At 43.8% G+C, this 15,151-nt stretch overlaps 1 protein-coding gene across 4 annotated transcripts in view; it reads left to right on the top strand.

The window, feature by feature from the left end:
- Positions 1-15,151, top strand: part of pros (prospero) — a 130,121-nt gene that overhangs the window by 35,653 nt on the left and 79,317 nt on the right. For all 4 annotated transcript variants that reach the window (XM_043416010.1, XM_043416013.1, XM_043416009.1 and 1 more), the window contains exon 3: positions 6,804-6,841. The gene's annotated coding sequence lies outside the window, so the exon portion shown is untranslated. The remainder of the gene's footprint in view (positions 1-6,803; positions 6,842-15,151) is intronic.

The raw sequence follows: 15,151 nt of genomic DNA, 5'->3' as shown, positions 1-15,151 counted from the left end.
ATACGGAAAAGGTAGAGCGCGTGTCACTGATCCTTTTTGGATGTTGGTCCAACGGAGACCGCACTCGCAGGACCCGGTGCTTAACGGGCTTCCTCGGAAGTGCGGGGGATGAAGAAAAAACTTGGAGAAAGAGTACACAGCGACGAGATGAGGGTCTCGTAATAGTACGGCTGCAGGAAACGTTTTCAGTGGCGTTTTTGACTTTGGCATTTTGTGGATGAACAAGCTAACCACTCGAAAGTTATTCTTCGGAAGTTCGAACCGAAATATCCTTCGACCGCACGCTCGATGCCATACTCAATGCTAACAATCATAATGGCACGTGTGACACGATGCGAAACGATGATGAATGTGGGATGAGAAGATTAGAAAAATCGCTTCTAGAAGAAAAGTGCTTCCTGATAAAAAATATCTCGAAATAATTAACTTCTCGTTGAAAGGAGTCTGTCAGGCTGCTGCCACTTATTTTCACGGTGTAGGTACGATGCTTCACTTTGTATACTTACACTTATATTTACGACGATCACCATTGTACCCTCCAACGCGCCCCTGTCGTGCACACAACAATTTTTTCCGTCTTTTAACCTCCGCGGAAACATCTTGAAAACTCGCTTCACTTTAAAACGCCTCTTCTCCCATCCACGCTTTCCGCTCTCGCGCATATCTATACAGCGGCATCTTCGCGTGGTGCTTTTCTCTCGAGAGACTTTTCAACCCTTGTAAGAAGACGAGCACCCAGAGCCCGAGGGAACATATTTACCGAAGACGAGGAAACGGGGAGAGCCGGGAAAACACTTATTTCGTCGTTGTCTTCCCGTAAGAAAGCTCTTTATCTCAGGTCCTCTCCTCAGCCTCTCTCTCTCTCTTTATCTTTTGTAACTCACCAAGCAAAAGTCACTTCTTGTCCCTTCACTTTCTCAAGGGTTCGCTGCAACAGGTTACAAGACGCCGTTTCACCAGCTTTTTCCTCATCCCAATGCGACCACCCCCGAAGCATTTTATAGGGCTACTTATCCACTGGCGCGGAAAGAGTGCGGACGATAAACGTTCCATCAAAGATGTGCTATGTATATATACTTGTACATTGTAAACAGTGGTGAGAGAAAATCTTGCTGTTGCAAAGGGAGCTTGCTCGGGGTGCCTCCTTTCCTAAGATTTTCCCCAAGATTTTCCGGGCCGCAGGGTACGTAGTCTAATGGCTCTTTGACTCTATAGTGATATTCATCCAGAAAGTGGAGATGCCACCCTCGTTGAGAAAGACTTGAAAGGGGAGCGGGGGACCTGTTGAGCTAAGAAATACGGAAGGCGAGATACTTCCTCGAGGGTGGTTTCCTTAGGAAAAATTTATCCGACGCGCAGTCCTCGGAGAAAAGAGGCCGTTTAGCGACCTGGGAGATAGCGCAAGCTAAAAGGAGAGAGAAAAAAGGAAAAGGAAACCAGTACCATAGTCACCATCTGCCACTTTTCGGTTTGGGAATAAGATATCAACTTGTTGCTCGAACACGATATTCCAGTCTCAGGCAAAGGATTCACTAAGCAAACGATGCTTTTGTTTCGTGTTTTTTTCCTTCTTCTTCTCTTTCTTAATCGCGTGTATACGCTATGCAGATATATAGAGAAAGTGAAATAGTCCCTGCTGCGGCACGCGAGCTTTATTTCCACATTGAACCTCGTTGCACAAGCTTCTTTTTTCTCCGTAATTCTTTTTTTCTTTCAACCTTATTCCCGAATTACTCGGAACCTTTCCATCCGACTGACGTACTCACTTTGAATAACCAGTTGATTCGAGCCTACAGATATATTTCACATTTGTCGGTCTGTTAACAAACAGTCGACTGCATATTCGTGCCAATTTTGTTGAAGATTTTTGTATTTTCGTTGCTTTATTTTCCTCGCTCGTCTGTCACTTTCATTGTACCTTAACACAGCCCCTCTAACGGCCGCGAATATGAAATGAATTAAACTTTAAAAAATAATGATCTTTTTACCTACATGCAGATCTTAAACCAGCTCACATTTGGATTTTCTTCTCTTTACGCTTTTTGGAACTTTAATGGTAAAATGATCAGGCCTGGATTCGTAACATCGAGAGTCAGTCTCCCCAGAGATGATACATTTATTTTGTTATGATTCAGTAAGCCTCGTCTCAGGTTTTTTCTCAAATAACGCGCTCAACCGCGACAACTGTCGTAAATCAATAATTCCAAAATCCTGAAGAATCAATTATCCAAGTGCTTCTGAAAGTGTTTCCTAGTGAGATGCGGGAAGTATTTTTTACATCTATACAAAGAGAAAAAATTAAGTTTTTATTGATTCGAGTTAAATATTTTTTCAATCCACACACCTCAATGTTTGGCTAGAAACTAAATAAATTTTGCTCCCAATAAAATTTAGTAATTAACGGAGTTATGATGGTAAATTTACACTCTTTTGAAACGACCTCCGCCATTGGAACGTGATAAAACAAGAACTCTTTCTTATGAGCATCGATATATACGTCACTCCTGTCCTGTTCATCGAGACATCAGCGGGCACTCCAGCAAAGCCCAGCAACTTGTTGAACATTCTGCGTAAGAAAGTCCGAGCTAAGAAGCCACTTGTTGCGTCCAGACGGTTTCTACTCCTTCTCCCTTTCCTCCGTTTTCTCATTATTCCGAAGGAGCAAGCCCTCGTTTATCCCATCTAAGAATACACTGAGAAAACTCAAACACTGTCTACCCCTCATTCATACTTTTTCTGATTCAAATCCTGTGAGAAGCAAAGCACTTGAGTCGATAATAATCTTTTTCATTGTATCTTTGAGGCTAGATGAGAGGATATTAATTTTTCATAACGCCTATGTGCATAATCAAATATTTTTTGGCATGATTTTTCGTCTGCTATTAACTTTCCAACGAAGCAGAACTTACACAAAAGAGATTTCGAAAATTTAAAAGTTCTCTGCATGCTTATTGAGTCGTCTCGAGTCACTAAATCCAATCCCTTGTGAATGAAAAATGGATTTTTATTCAAAAACTATTGTTCAAGAAATTATTTGAAAAAATTTGAAGATTCCAATCGACTTTTGTTTTTTTTTTTTTTTTAAATTGAAATAGAAAAAGTGTGGAAACAAAGATTCGGGAAAACGTGACCAAGGAAGTGAGCATTCGCAGGCTGCCAATCACCAATCGAACATAAGACAGGACACGGTTTTTATTGAGCGTGTAGATTGTTGGTTGATGACATTGGGACGGAAAGGGGCGTCTCACGGCGGGGCCACGTGCCTGTAACTGCACAATATTCGGTTTCAGTTCACGACGCCCACGACCGATAACGACCGTACACAATCAAACGTTTGACGAGATATCGGGTGGCAACTCCAGACGCAAGCCCACTGCCCTACACCCTTGCATTCGCCTCCTCAGTTTATCAGTCTCCGCGCCGTTATCTGCAGCGCGTTCGAAAAGCGGCTTATTCGACGAATTCGTAAATGTCTTCGAAGCTATAACACGAAACAGAAAGCCTGAAATCATTTGCGATGTAGAAGGTTAACTCGCATCTCTCCAATCCGCAGGAAGAAGCGAACGCACGAAAATCGATTAACGACTACGAAACTATACGTATAATGAATCAGAAACTCTTTCAGAGGGTGAAGAAATCGAATTACGAATGCTCGAAGATTGAGTTATTAGCGGGTGGCAGCGGCAGTTTCGATCGAAGAAATAAAATTTATGCATGTATCGGATGTCCCAAAAATCAAGCTCGAGTTGTCGGTACCAAGTAAAATTAGATTGCACAATTGTCGACAGAAAAATGCTTACCCATATTTCTTAATGGCACGTCATTGCAGCATGAGAGGAAGCCAATTAGGTGCAATAATTAAAATCCGACGTAAATCTGCATCTAGAAATGCTAAAAATTCTTTCCCTTCTCTGTTTGCATTGGAAGAGTGATTCTTACTTTTCCTTTCCAACAATTTTACATTTTGTAACGCTCTGTAGGCTGAGATTGAATCCCGCATTCATTCACGAGAATATTAGACTTTCGATGGCGCACTGAGAGTGATTGAATTTCGTAACCCCCCACGAAAAAGCAGTGGGTCTTTTGAGGGTAAGAAACCGTCGATTAAAGAAAAGGCGGACGACCTCAGCGGCCTCGTACGCGAGGCGACATCCAATTGGAATCTGAATACGTCTTTCTGCTCATCAGGACTTCCGTCCGACGTATTTCACGCATGCAACCACATACGAGCTACGCGCCCTTGGACAAAACCCCCTTAATCGTCGTGTCGTCTCTCATTTCCAGCATCTTTCGATACACACGAAGCTCCGAGATCACTCGCGTTAGCAGTTATGGAGTTTCAAACGAGAGAGCAACGCAATCTCACAAGTTTGGCATGCAAAGAATACCATTGCAAGAGGCACGAGTGAGGCGAGTGCAGTAAAAATTGCATTTTCTAAGGAACGCTGAAGTTGAAGGATCGAGGATGAGAGTTTGAGACGAGAAAATCCACCGAGTTGAAACCCTCATGGCCAAACTTCTTCTCCTGAAAAGTTCGATACGTCAACGACCTTGGTTGCCGGAGATTCTTTGTTTGGCTCACGTGGCCATATCCATTTCGTTCTTGTGAGCCCGAACGATTTCGAGCACCGAGGATTTTAAAGAAAAGTAAAAAGCAAAAACTCTTATTTCTCATGGACGTTTTGGTGCCTGGCTCAGTTTCGTTTTTCCGAAATAACACGCATTGACGGATATGCAGAAATGCGAGCGATAATCGGATACAGCGAAGGGGAGGGAGCGTGAGAAAAACGACCTCCGCGCATATACGACATGTGATGTACCGAATATTCGTGTGTCCGCGCGTATGCATGTGTGGATTTGTATATCGCTGCGCCCATATACGATCGAGATAAAAGCAATGAGATAGCGCGTCGACAAGTGAGCGACAGCAAGCCGAGCTTGGGGATGTATTGGGTATTGATTTTACTTTAAGCTTATATGCACACGTACGAATGCAAACAGACACGCACGGACGCAGGGACGCACGCACACGTAGATTCGACGAATATACAAGCGTGTTTTTGACAATTTGTAGTATGCAATGCACTCCATGAGTTATATCTAGCGTAAAAGGTAAGCAAAGGTGAAACGGTTTATTAATCCGTGGAAATATATGACACCTGATCTTCGCATGACACAAATGCCAGACGTCACTATATCCGTCGAATTCGAAATACTGCAATATTTTACTATGCGAAAATATAATGAAACCCGATTTTCCCTCTTGGATATTCTTTTCGATATTTTCATCGTTACTATTTCGCAACATTGTAACGTTTCCATTCTGCTCTACTCAATGCTATTATCGTGCTTGTTACTATTTTCATAGTATCTGGTCTAGCTCGGTGACTGAAAAACTTGTAGCGGAGATACAAAAATAAGTAACAGGAAAGCTGGATTCAAGAATCTTTCTAGTTCTCCCAGCCTTCCTCATGCACTTTTCGTTTTTTTAGAACAATCAAGTTCTATTTACTTTTTCAATAATGAACTGAGTAAAGTTTCGACTCCGATGCCTCAGCTCTTGTCCTTCACAGTGCAGGCTTGAGTCCTACTGAGAATTTGGTGCTTTTTTAAAAAAATATTTTTCCGACGAGGATCCCTCTATATCTGTTCATACGGAATAAACGTCGCTGGGAATTCGAAATCGCGTGGTAAGATAGTTACAAACATTGAAGCTTGATGCGACAACTTACAAAACAAGACTTTTATACACACGGGGCGCGCATCGGTGAACTGGCTTGCTTTGTTCCACTTGCAATCCAAGAGAAAAGAGAGTTATTCGACGATAGCTTTGGTGGAGTAATAGTTTGCAAAGGTATTCCCGGAAGCTAGTACTGTTCCCCGTGCAAGAGAGAGAGAGAGAGAGAGAGAGAGAGAGAGAGAGAGAGAGAGAGAGAGAGAGAGAGCGAGCGCACGAATATATAGACCGGTCAACTTACTAGAGTTTCGAGTGCAATAAGAGCTATACACTTGTCTCCATAACAGCGTGTATGTGGATGTACAAGTTTAGTAGCTGCTGTAGCTTAGGGAGTCCAGCGCAGTCTGAAAGGCAGGAGAGACTTGCGGAGCGTCGAAAGAGGTGGGAGAGAATAGCTAATACATCACAAACTTGAGGACAAAGAGGAGGACGTTGTGTGTTTCGTAACGGTGAATCCGCAAGAACGTTCCCGAGAACAAGCTCCCACAGCGCTCTAAAACTTTACCTATTTGTTAAGTCTCGGAAAACCTTCGTCGTCTGTCTCTACGGATACTTGTCGCTGCTTCTAAGTACTCGGGCGCATGGACCCCGGGTGGATAGAGGTTATCATGAGAGCGAAAGACGGAGAACGTGCTACCGAGATACTAGCCTTTTAACTGACATATCCTTTAGCCTGTCTAAACAATAGCGAGTATTTAAAGGTCGAAGAGGAAATTCTTCGGTGCTTTTCGTCCTGTCCGCGTCCGCGTAACCTTCCTCTTACGTTCTTCGAGCGACCCCACAATGCCGACGTTTAGTTTACAAGTTTCCGGTTGGGTATATCGAGCCCGGCACTCTATCGGAATGTATTCATCAAAATATATTCGCATGAGTCGCTTACAAAATAAACGAGCGTGAGTCCACGCGCGATACAACATTTTTTATAATCTACGTTTCAAAAGTTGCTCTCATCTCCGTTTTCGTAGTTGTTCTATCGAATCTAATCTAAAGAAAAAATAATAAAATACTTCGAGTTCTGCGAGACTTTCAACTTTATTAACAAATCATAAAATTGTGTCTGTTTCAGAGGGCAGCGTCTTTTGCATCATCGCGACAACGTCCAGCGTGAGTATTTTCAGTAGCTTTCTCGTATAAGAGATTTTCCACATCACGGAGAGGTCTTACGCCCATGTGTATCAGCGAGCTAGCAGTAGGAGGGTTCAGTTTCTCTACAGAGAGTGGTTAGGTTTGACAATGCAGTGTGCGCTTGCAGCAGGAGAACACAGAATGGGTGGGGGCAAAATTCGTCGTCGTAGTCAAACTCGACGACAGAATTCCGTGAGGAGTCGGGGGAAGGATACTCGCGGGGGCTGAGAGAACGCGGGGGAGGGCTGTTCCGTACCGGAGGGAAAATTTGCCCGAATTGCAACGAGAAAGATGTAAAAACAGGAAGAAATATAGGAGAAATCAGGAAAAGAAGGGGGCGGGCGAGGGGAAGAAAGGGGGTGGAGGGATGATGCGGTCTAAGGTACATAATTATGCTTGCTGATTCCTTCCCTAATAAAAGTTGCACTGTCACCAGTGGTGGAGCCCCGTCGTGGTTGTCGTCCAATGCTCATTGTAACCCCCAGGACTTTGCCACGCGCTGCACCATTCTATACCCATCCTTCCATCTCCATACACTCCCTCCTCTCTCTCTCTCTCTCTCTCTCTCTCTCTCTCTCTCTCTCTCTCTCTCTCTGGCTTACTCTGTATCGCTCTTACTCTCGCGTTTACGATCCATACCAACCCTTCTCCGATGCTGAAGCAAAGCCGGCAGTAAATGTCGAGTCTTGCTGCTGCACGTGTGACGAAGACAAAAGTGCATGCCTGCAGCGAGAGCGATGCCCTTGCGATCGAGCTGAAGGAAGAAAGAATAAAGAGAGGCCCACAGAGTTGCTGCGGGGTTGATATTTTGCATAGAGGACATTGCGAGAAAGTGGTATCGTGTATGCCCACACCCCCTCGCTCTTTCTCTCTTGGTCTCTCTCTCTCTTTCTTTGTATTTTCCGTTCAATATATATCCGCACGTGCATATATAGATATTCGTATTGAGATGTCGTTGAATCGTACTGAAAGACAAAAACGTGGAATAAGCTCGGAGTCTTTTCGTTCAGGAATCACGCGAGAGAAAGAAAGTACGATGCACACGCGCCTGGATCAGAATTGCTTCGCGATGCAGCATCTGAAGCTGCAATTTTTTTCTCATTTTATACTCTCTAGCCTCGGTCCATAGCTTAATGGCTGCACGTGAAATACCGTGACCGCGTTTCGTCTCTAAACTCAGAGGAAATGAGCATAAGCAGTAATTTACAGAGAAATTGAATTACGATAACGAATAGCTTGACACTGAAAATTATAGTTTTCGTGACTATAAGCGGTTGAAAATGATAATGATGATTGATGTACCGCGTGATTGTACCAACAGTCAGACGAGGTATACCAAAAATCTGTTTCCTCTGTCTGTTCCAAATAAGAAGATCCGAGGGATTAGGAATTTTCGCTCACTAGGTTAACCTCGAGGATGTTTAAAGGTCCTTTTCTGTGCTGCTTGGCTGGTCGTAAAGGGTCCTTGGCGTAGCAGGTCTCAAGGTGCGTCTCCGAGGCACGTTCTCGGTGGTTTAAAATTTAAAAGAACCCCGTCAGTATAATGCTGTGCTATACTCACACTGGCAAGATCTTTCGACGTCGCTCGCAAGCGGTGCTCGTGCTGCGGCAAGGAACCGAAGTGCCAGATGGTTCGACCTACCTCACGAACCCTCGCCCACGTTCTTACACACCGCGCGTGTTTACTTCGGTCTAATAGTGTTGCACCACACTCACACATCAAAGAGACTAATATCCGTGTCGAGAATCTTGGAAGACCGACCCCAGCGCAGTTTGATTATTTGAGGTTACGACTAATGGGTCATTTTGACCCAGGCAAAAGAAACATCATCGTTGCCTGATTGAAATGCATTTTTTTAATAGCTTCTAGTTAATTACTCTGGAGAGACACGAGCGCGTCCAGAGTCGCCCGGGTCTTAATGACCCATGGAAACGATTACCGAACTGCAGGAATATGATAGTAACGGAAGTTCGATTCGCTCCGATCATTTTCGATAATAATGTTTCTGGATGCATCGTCTCGAAGAGAAGAGTACAAAATTATGCGAGAATAAATGTTTCGGCTGGATATGCACAAACTGCTAATCCGAGCCAGGACATATGTTACTAGAGAAAAAAGAAGCAGTGAGCGAGAGGGCGAGGACGATATCGAGTGGTTTCTTCAGTGGGCCCTACATACGTGCCTCGTCATTGGGTAAAAGCAGAACGTTCGCAGCATTTAATATCTCGAGCAGCCCCGACCCAAATCCAGCCTCATACGAAGCAGGAAGAGTGCGGATGAAAGAATCGGTAAGAAAAGCGTGCGCGTAGCAGGAGAATGCGGAGAATAAAAATGAGAGAAAAAAAAGACAGAAGGACATGCTGTGAATAATTGGACCGGATATCGGATAAGAAGGTGAAACGTGGCAATGTGTTGCCTTTGAAAAGGTGTGTATAGAAATCAACACGCGCCAAGGGATGGAAAAAATATATATACATGTGTTTTCAACTTGAGTCGCAGTGCGTGAGGGTGGAAGGAATGAAAAATAATCGTTTTCCACGCACGCGTCTGGAAGTCTGGCTCGTGTCGATTCGACTCGATCGTTGCAGTCAAACCATTCAATAATTCCATTACTTTTTCTGCTTCCTGGGACACTTGTAATACAGATTCGTATAAATTATCAAAAAGATTAAAAATATACAAACATTACAACCATTTTTTTTAAATTCGTCATTTTCTTTGCACTTGGATTAAAAAATCTTTCAATTAATTAACACAAAGATGAAGAATCAGCCGTGAACAGATGTTCTTCCCTCTTATTTGTCAGCACATAGATATTGAGGATCGAGCTACGAAGGCATTCACATGAACAAAGTGGTTCACCTTTACATCCATCCAAGTTAAACGTCCGTAGAGGCAGCCTATCGCTTGCTGAACTGTCAATTATTACAAAAAAGTATACTCCCATGAATTATCCACGTTTTTCCTGAGGGAGGTTTCCCAAGAAGCTGCCTATTTCGAGTCCATACTTCTAGGATTGTATTTCCAACACAAATCGCCCACGCGCACGCCCATCCGGCGCCTTTTAGGCGCGCGACCGGAAATCTCATGCTGCGAAATTAGCTCTTCTTTAAGGTAACAAGAATTTACAAGCGCCCCGCAACGCCATTCAAAAGAGCAATGATGCTACTGCAGCGCATAGCAACGCAGTGCGGAGCCTTAATAACAAATATCCATGCGATATAGAGACGTACTTTGGCGTCGACGGGTTTGTAGCCTTTCTCTTCAGGCCCAGTGTCCATCCATTCTACGACCAATTCAACATCTTTGAATTTCCTCCAAGCTGAGGAATCCTGTCAACCGAAAAAGTCATTCATACTCTGGTCATTTGTAACTGTACTTCAGCCAATTTGTACCTTCTTTGAAGCGAGTTTTCAGTTCAGGTGATAAACGGAGCAATAAATCTGGTGGAATTGTCAACTCGAGTCTCATTACAGGACGAGCCAGAGATCCAAGTTTATTTTACAACCTGATAAGTGGCAGGGCGTTGAAGCCGCATTTTCAACTAAGTGAATAAGAAAAGACGTCTTTATTATTCAGCACCGTAAGTGTGCATCGATCCTCAAAAGCGTATTATACTAAGCGTTGCCACTGCGTCGTTTTGCCGTACTTTCAATTCCACGCAAAACTATTTATACGTTTTTGGAACGATCCGAAACGTGGAGCAGCATCAAAAGTACTAATGAGTTCAATGGACCGAACGTGGCTCCTTCGCGAACTTCCATCAACGCACCATGACGAAGAATCTTCGACGCGCAGCTTCAAAATCAAAAGCATCATCCCGTTCAAAGAAAAGGACCAAGGTTGATAGGAGTTAATGAGAGAATTTCGTGCGAACATAATTTTTTTTCGTTTTTTTTTTTTTTCATTTCGATGGGACGATGAACTTTGGTGATGCATGAACGTTCGCGGTCGAAGACCTATGTGGAGGCATCGAAAAAAATTCAGAAGGGAGCCTTTCTACGACTGTGTGTATGTGTATATTTAGCTAAGCTTCTAATACCATGGCAGGAGTAGCTCGTGCGGGCTACCTGAGCAGCTGCACCGATCGGCAATGCGTGTATATGTATACAGACGAACACATCATCTTGATCGTACGGTATATACACGCCTTGGGGTGGCGTGGTAGGAATTTCATTTTTATTTTACCTCGCCTTATGGGTCGGTAACTCGCGCAAGAGGGAAGGGGAAGAGAAAAAAGTGGAATGGGAGTACAAGCACTTGGACGAGCGGGAAAGATGATGGGGACACCCCATCAGGATCGCTGCTAGACACCACCAGGTACACTGCATTTGTGTGTGTCCTCGTGCCCGTGCTCGTACGTGGGTTTGTGCCAGTGCGTGTGAGTACCAGTTCCGCCAGTAAGAGGGTCCGACGTCACGCTCGAAAGAGGGTGCTGCCATCTGCCCCCCAAACGAGTGTGTGACGTCAGGTGTGACGGCGTGCAAACACTCGTGGCCAAGAAGCATCTATCGCGGACGTTACTGCGTGGCTCATATTTTCGTGTACTGTTTTTAACCAGCCCCATCCGATTTGAACTTGGACGTGTGGGAAACTGATATCGAAAACGTTCAGAAACGACTCGACTTTTATCTCTTGGTGGGTCCTACCTACGATTTAAAAAAATTGAACCGAATTTCGGAACTGAATTCTTTGAAAATTTGGAATCGCTCTACAACTTTCGATCGAATTTGTAAGATTTTTCATTGTCTTTGTGTGAATTCAAGCGAGTTGATCATTTTTATTTGAGGACACGAACATCTCATTCTCCATCCAGCCCAGTTGGGGATCAATCGAGAATTGTTCTTATCGCATACCTGTGCAATTGAGGTCTTCAGAACTCCTAAAATGTGCATTGCCAAGAAGTTATGCACGGTGAAAAGAGAGGCGTTCGGGGTGAGGGGGGGGGGGGGGGGGGGGGCGGGAGGACCATATGTGAAATCGCGATCGGTAGAATTTCCAAGAGCTCTGGCTCCGGCAAAAGTGCGAGCAGGCATAGTTTGGGTTTTCTCTTTGAATCCCCCAACATTCACTCTCGGAGTAGAGGCGATTCCATTTTTATAACTCGAGACTGCTTGAGCGAAAAGAGTGCGAGAAAGACCTTCGCAAGCCTCGTGTATAATGGCCGGGTTTCATCGTCTGCATGCACACATACTCCGTTCTTATATGTATGAATTCGTACATGGACGGCGGAGGCACACGTCACAGAACATCTGCCGAGAGAGTAGCGTCGCGTGGCCTTTCTCTCGATCGAGGCACGCAGGACCCCCAAAGACCAAAGAGCCCTATCCACCTAATCGAAGGGGCTGTTCTCCCCGCGCTGAGACAAAGAAAAATCGTGTGACGTAGCGGCAGCTGCGACTCTGACGTAGAAATCGAAAATAGTAACTTCGTCCTTCGACGTCTCGATATCGCGTCGTCGTCGAGAAATTACCCACTCACTCGATTTCTCGTACCTTCGTACGCGGCGAGCACGCTCTATCTGTTCGCATATGCCTCCCGTGATCGGCGAGCTACGAAAAGACCCCCCTCAAAGTCAAGGACTGTCGAATTATTTCCCATTTCGTTGCCATGTGTTCGTCAATGTTGAGCGAACCACGAGCAATCTTCCGGTAGCTAAATCGTGGACAATCAAATCGAATCAATTACGAAATAAAATGAATCATACAAAGGTGAAGCTGGAGGATTTATAAATATTATTTTTCCAAGGTATTCAATCGTTCAAAAGAATTTCGTAGGTGAAGAAAAAATATACGAAATAACACGTTCGAAGTAAATTAATCTCAATGCCAAATTAGAATGCAGAAATCAAAGTTCCCATCGAACGAAGATCGCACCAATATTACGCACCCCATTGCACATTGCACGTACTTTTGATTCTTTTGGCGCGTACTTTCTTCTTTCCTTCCCTGTAGAACGTCTGTCTCGTCATTATCCCATCCTCCTGCCCCCACCGGTCTCTTTCTCTCAAAAGAAGAGAACTAAACGGCGTCCACTCTCAAAGCTGGCCATTCCCAGTTATAGTAGTTCGTAGATGCAGCAGCCTCCGTTGCGCCACACAGACATCGGCTGTGCATTTCTCCAGCTATATCTTGGCTTAGTTTTCACATAGAGATTCACGCTCTTCACGAAGCTGTTAAATATAGGAAAACAGTCAGTGAGCCGCAGAGACGTGGCAGGCAAAGCGCTAATCTTCCGAGTAGAGATACTAATGAAAGCCTCTGATTCTGTCTCTCTCCTTCCATCTTGATGTATACGATTTTCCTTTTTTTATATCCGTCCTCTCAACCTCTTTTCCTTTTGCACACTCCAACTTCACTCTTTAGACAATACCCCAGTCTACGAAACTTTAGCCTTTTTTCTTGTCTAGACTGGCATTTAGTGGGTCATCATGTTTTTAGTTCAAGACGAGATTGAAAAACATCAAATAAGATAACACAACGTTTTCGCGAACCGCGTAAAGGGAATGGTGCTGTATTTTGACCGAACGCACAGCTCGGGAACCTCGATGCTGTATCCGGTAGCGCGCCAAAATAAAACGATGGAACAGCTGAGAGAAGAATTTATAAAATTCTTGCATACATTTGCATCTGCCAAATTTTAAGTCCCCGAGCACCCCAATAATTGGCTCTGGTTGAGACGCCTTCACATTCATCTCGTAATAAAAACCCCTGCGATGCGTCAATGCACACCCAATGGAGCTGCAAATATCTCTTCCAAAGTTACTACAGTTTCAATGTCCAATCATTTCCTTGTCATAGTATATTCCGAGTAGTTTTTCCTTGAATATTCAATAAAAGCAGCTTTTAAATGATATCGAAGTTCGACATGTCGCTGCTTAAAAATTCAGCCGAAACTTCTGTTTCAATATTTTCGTAATGGAACATGGAAAATTCTATTCACATGACCTGTTAAGAATTAGATTCGTTTTATTTTCATTTGACATACTGAAAAAAAGACTTTCTTGTCATATGAAAACATGCAAAAGTTCACCACTGCCCTGGAAGGTTTCAGGAGAGAAAATGTTGACTCTTTTCTCGTATATTTTTTCAAGAACAACGATTTCTGGACAGCTAAAAGAAGAGTAGCAGAAATGACGATTGAAATACCGTTTGAAGTTTATCGTGGAATTCCGGATCGGTCTCTGTTTACGTCTCAAAGTTCATATGTCCATGTGCTCCAGCTATCTGCTCTGAGCTCTCTGTGCAGTTCAACTCTAGCCCTCGGAAAGGTGATTTTTGGCGTGCATCTGCCAGCATAGGCTTTGCGTTGTCGATTGCACCCCTTCTGGCTAACGCTGGCCTCATTGATATCGAGCAACAATGAAACGCAAGTACACTCAAAGGCTTGAATCTCTGGTGTCTTGTGGAAGTTGATTCGATGCAAGTACGTCAACCACAACTGCAAAGTCATATTTGTTTTGTGTTGTTAAACGTTGGGGAACCAATCTACTATTTCGATAGAAAATTCATTTGGAGTTCGTAGCTTTTCAATTTGTGTTGCCACGACATCGAATGATTTTTTTTAAGCATTCTTTTCGTGTTCAGATAGTGGAAACTTTCAGAACCGTCATGCTGAATTTTTTATTTGAGATTGAATTTCGCAAACGTCAATTCAATCAGTTTGAATTATCGAATTATTTTGGGTCGCACATCCGTCAGCTCACATTTTTCCAGTCGAGTTGAGCATTCGATTTCGATCAATAATTGAAGATTCCCGTTTACGAAACTCCTTTAATTATTCGATCGATTCAGCGCATGAGCATCGATATTAGTAATTCCTGCGATAACTCACAGGAAGCGTTGCTATTTATGGAAGCAGCTGAATCTTCAGGATGGACATGGCAAAACCGAGTGGCGGAAAATATCGACACGGAGAGGGAGCGAACGAGTTGAAGAGAAGAAACAAATCTTATTGAAAAGTCGTAGCAGATGCGAGTTTATTGAGCAAAACTTGAGTGTGTGTGATGAATTTTCGAGTGGGCATCGCCGCGCATATTTCTAAGATTTTTCGGTGAAAAGATCACGCTATGAAAAGGAGCTCGAATCATGGATACACTTACAGATGCAAAAGGTTCAAGATTTTGCCTGCACCCTTTCTTTGGTACAATTCTTTGGATAGAAATGCAAGACAACATGCGTCATCCATATTCCTCTCTGTGGTTATTCCTGCTGCTGCATCTTGGAAACGAGGAAACTCTAGCGCCCTGTGTCACGCTCGTCATCGACTCACTTTAAGGCAAATAGCGA

This window comes from Venturia canescens, chromosome 4 (genome assembly GCF_019457755.1).
Source record: "Venturia canescens isolate UGA chromosome 4, ASM1945775v1, whole genome shotgun sequence".
Lineage (NCBI taxonomy): Eukaryota > Metazoa > Arthropoda > Insecta > Hymenoptera > Ichneumonidae > Venturia > Venturia canescens.
This window is presented reverse-complemented; position numbering and strand designations above follow the sequence as displayed.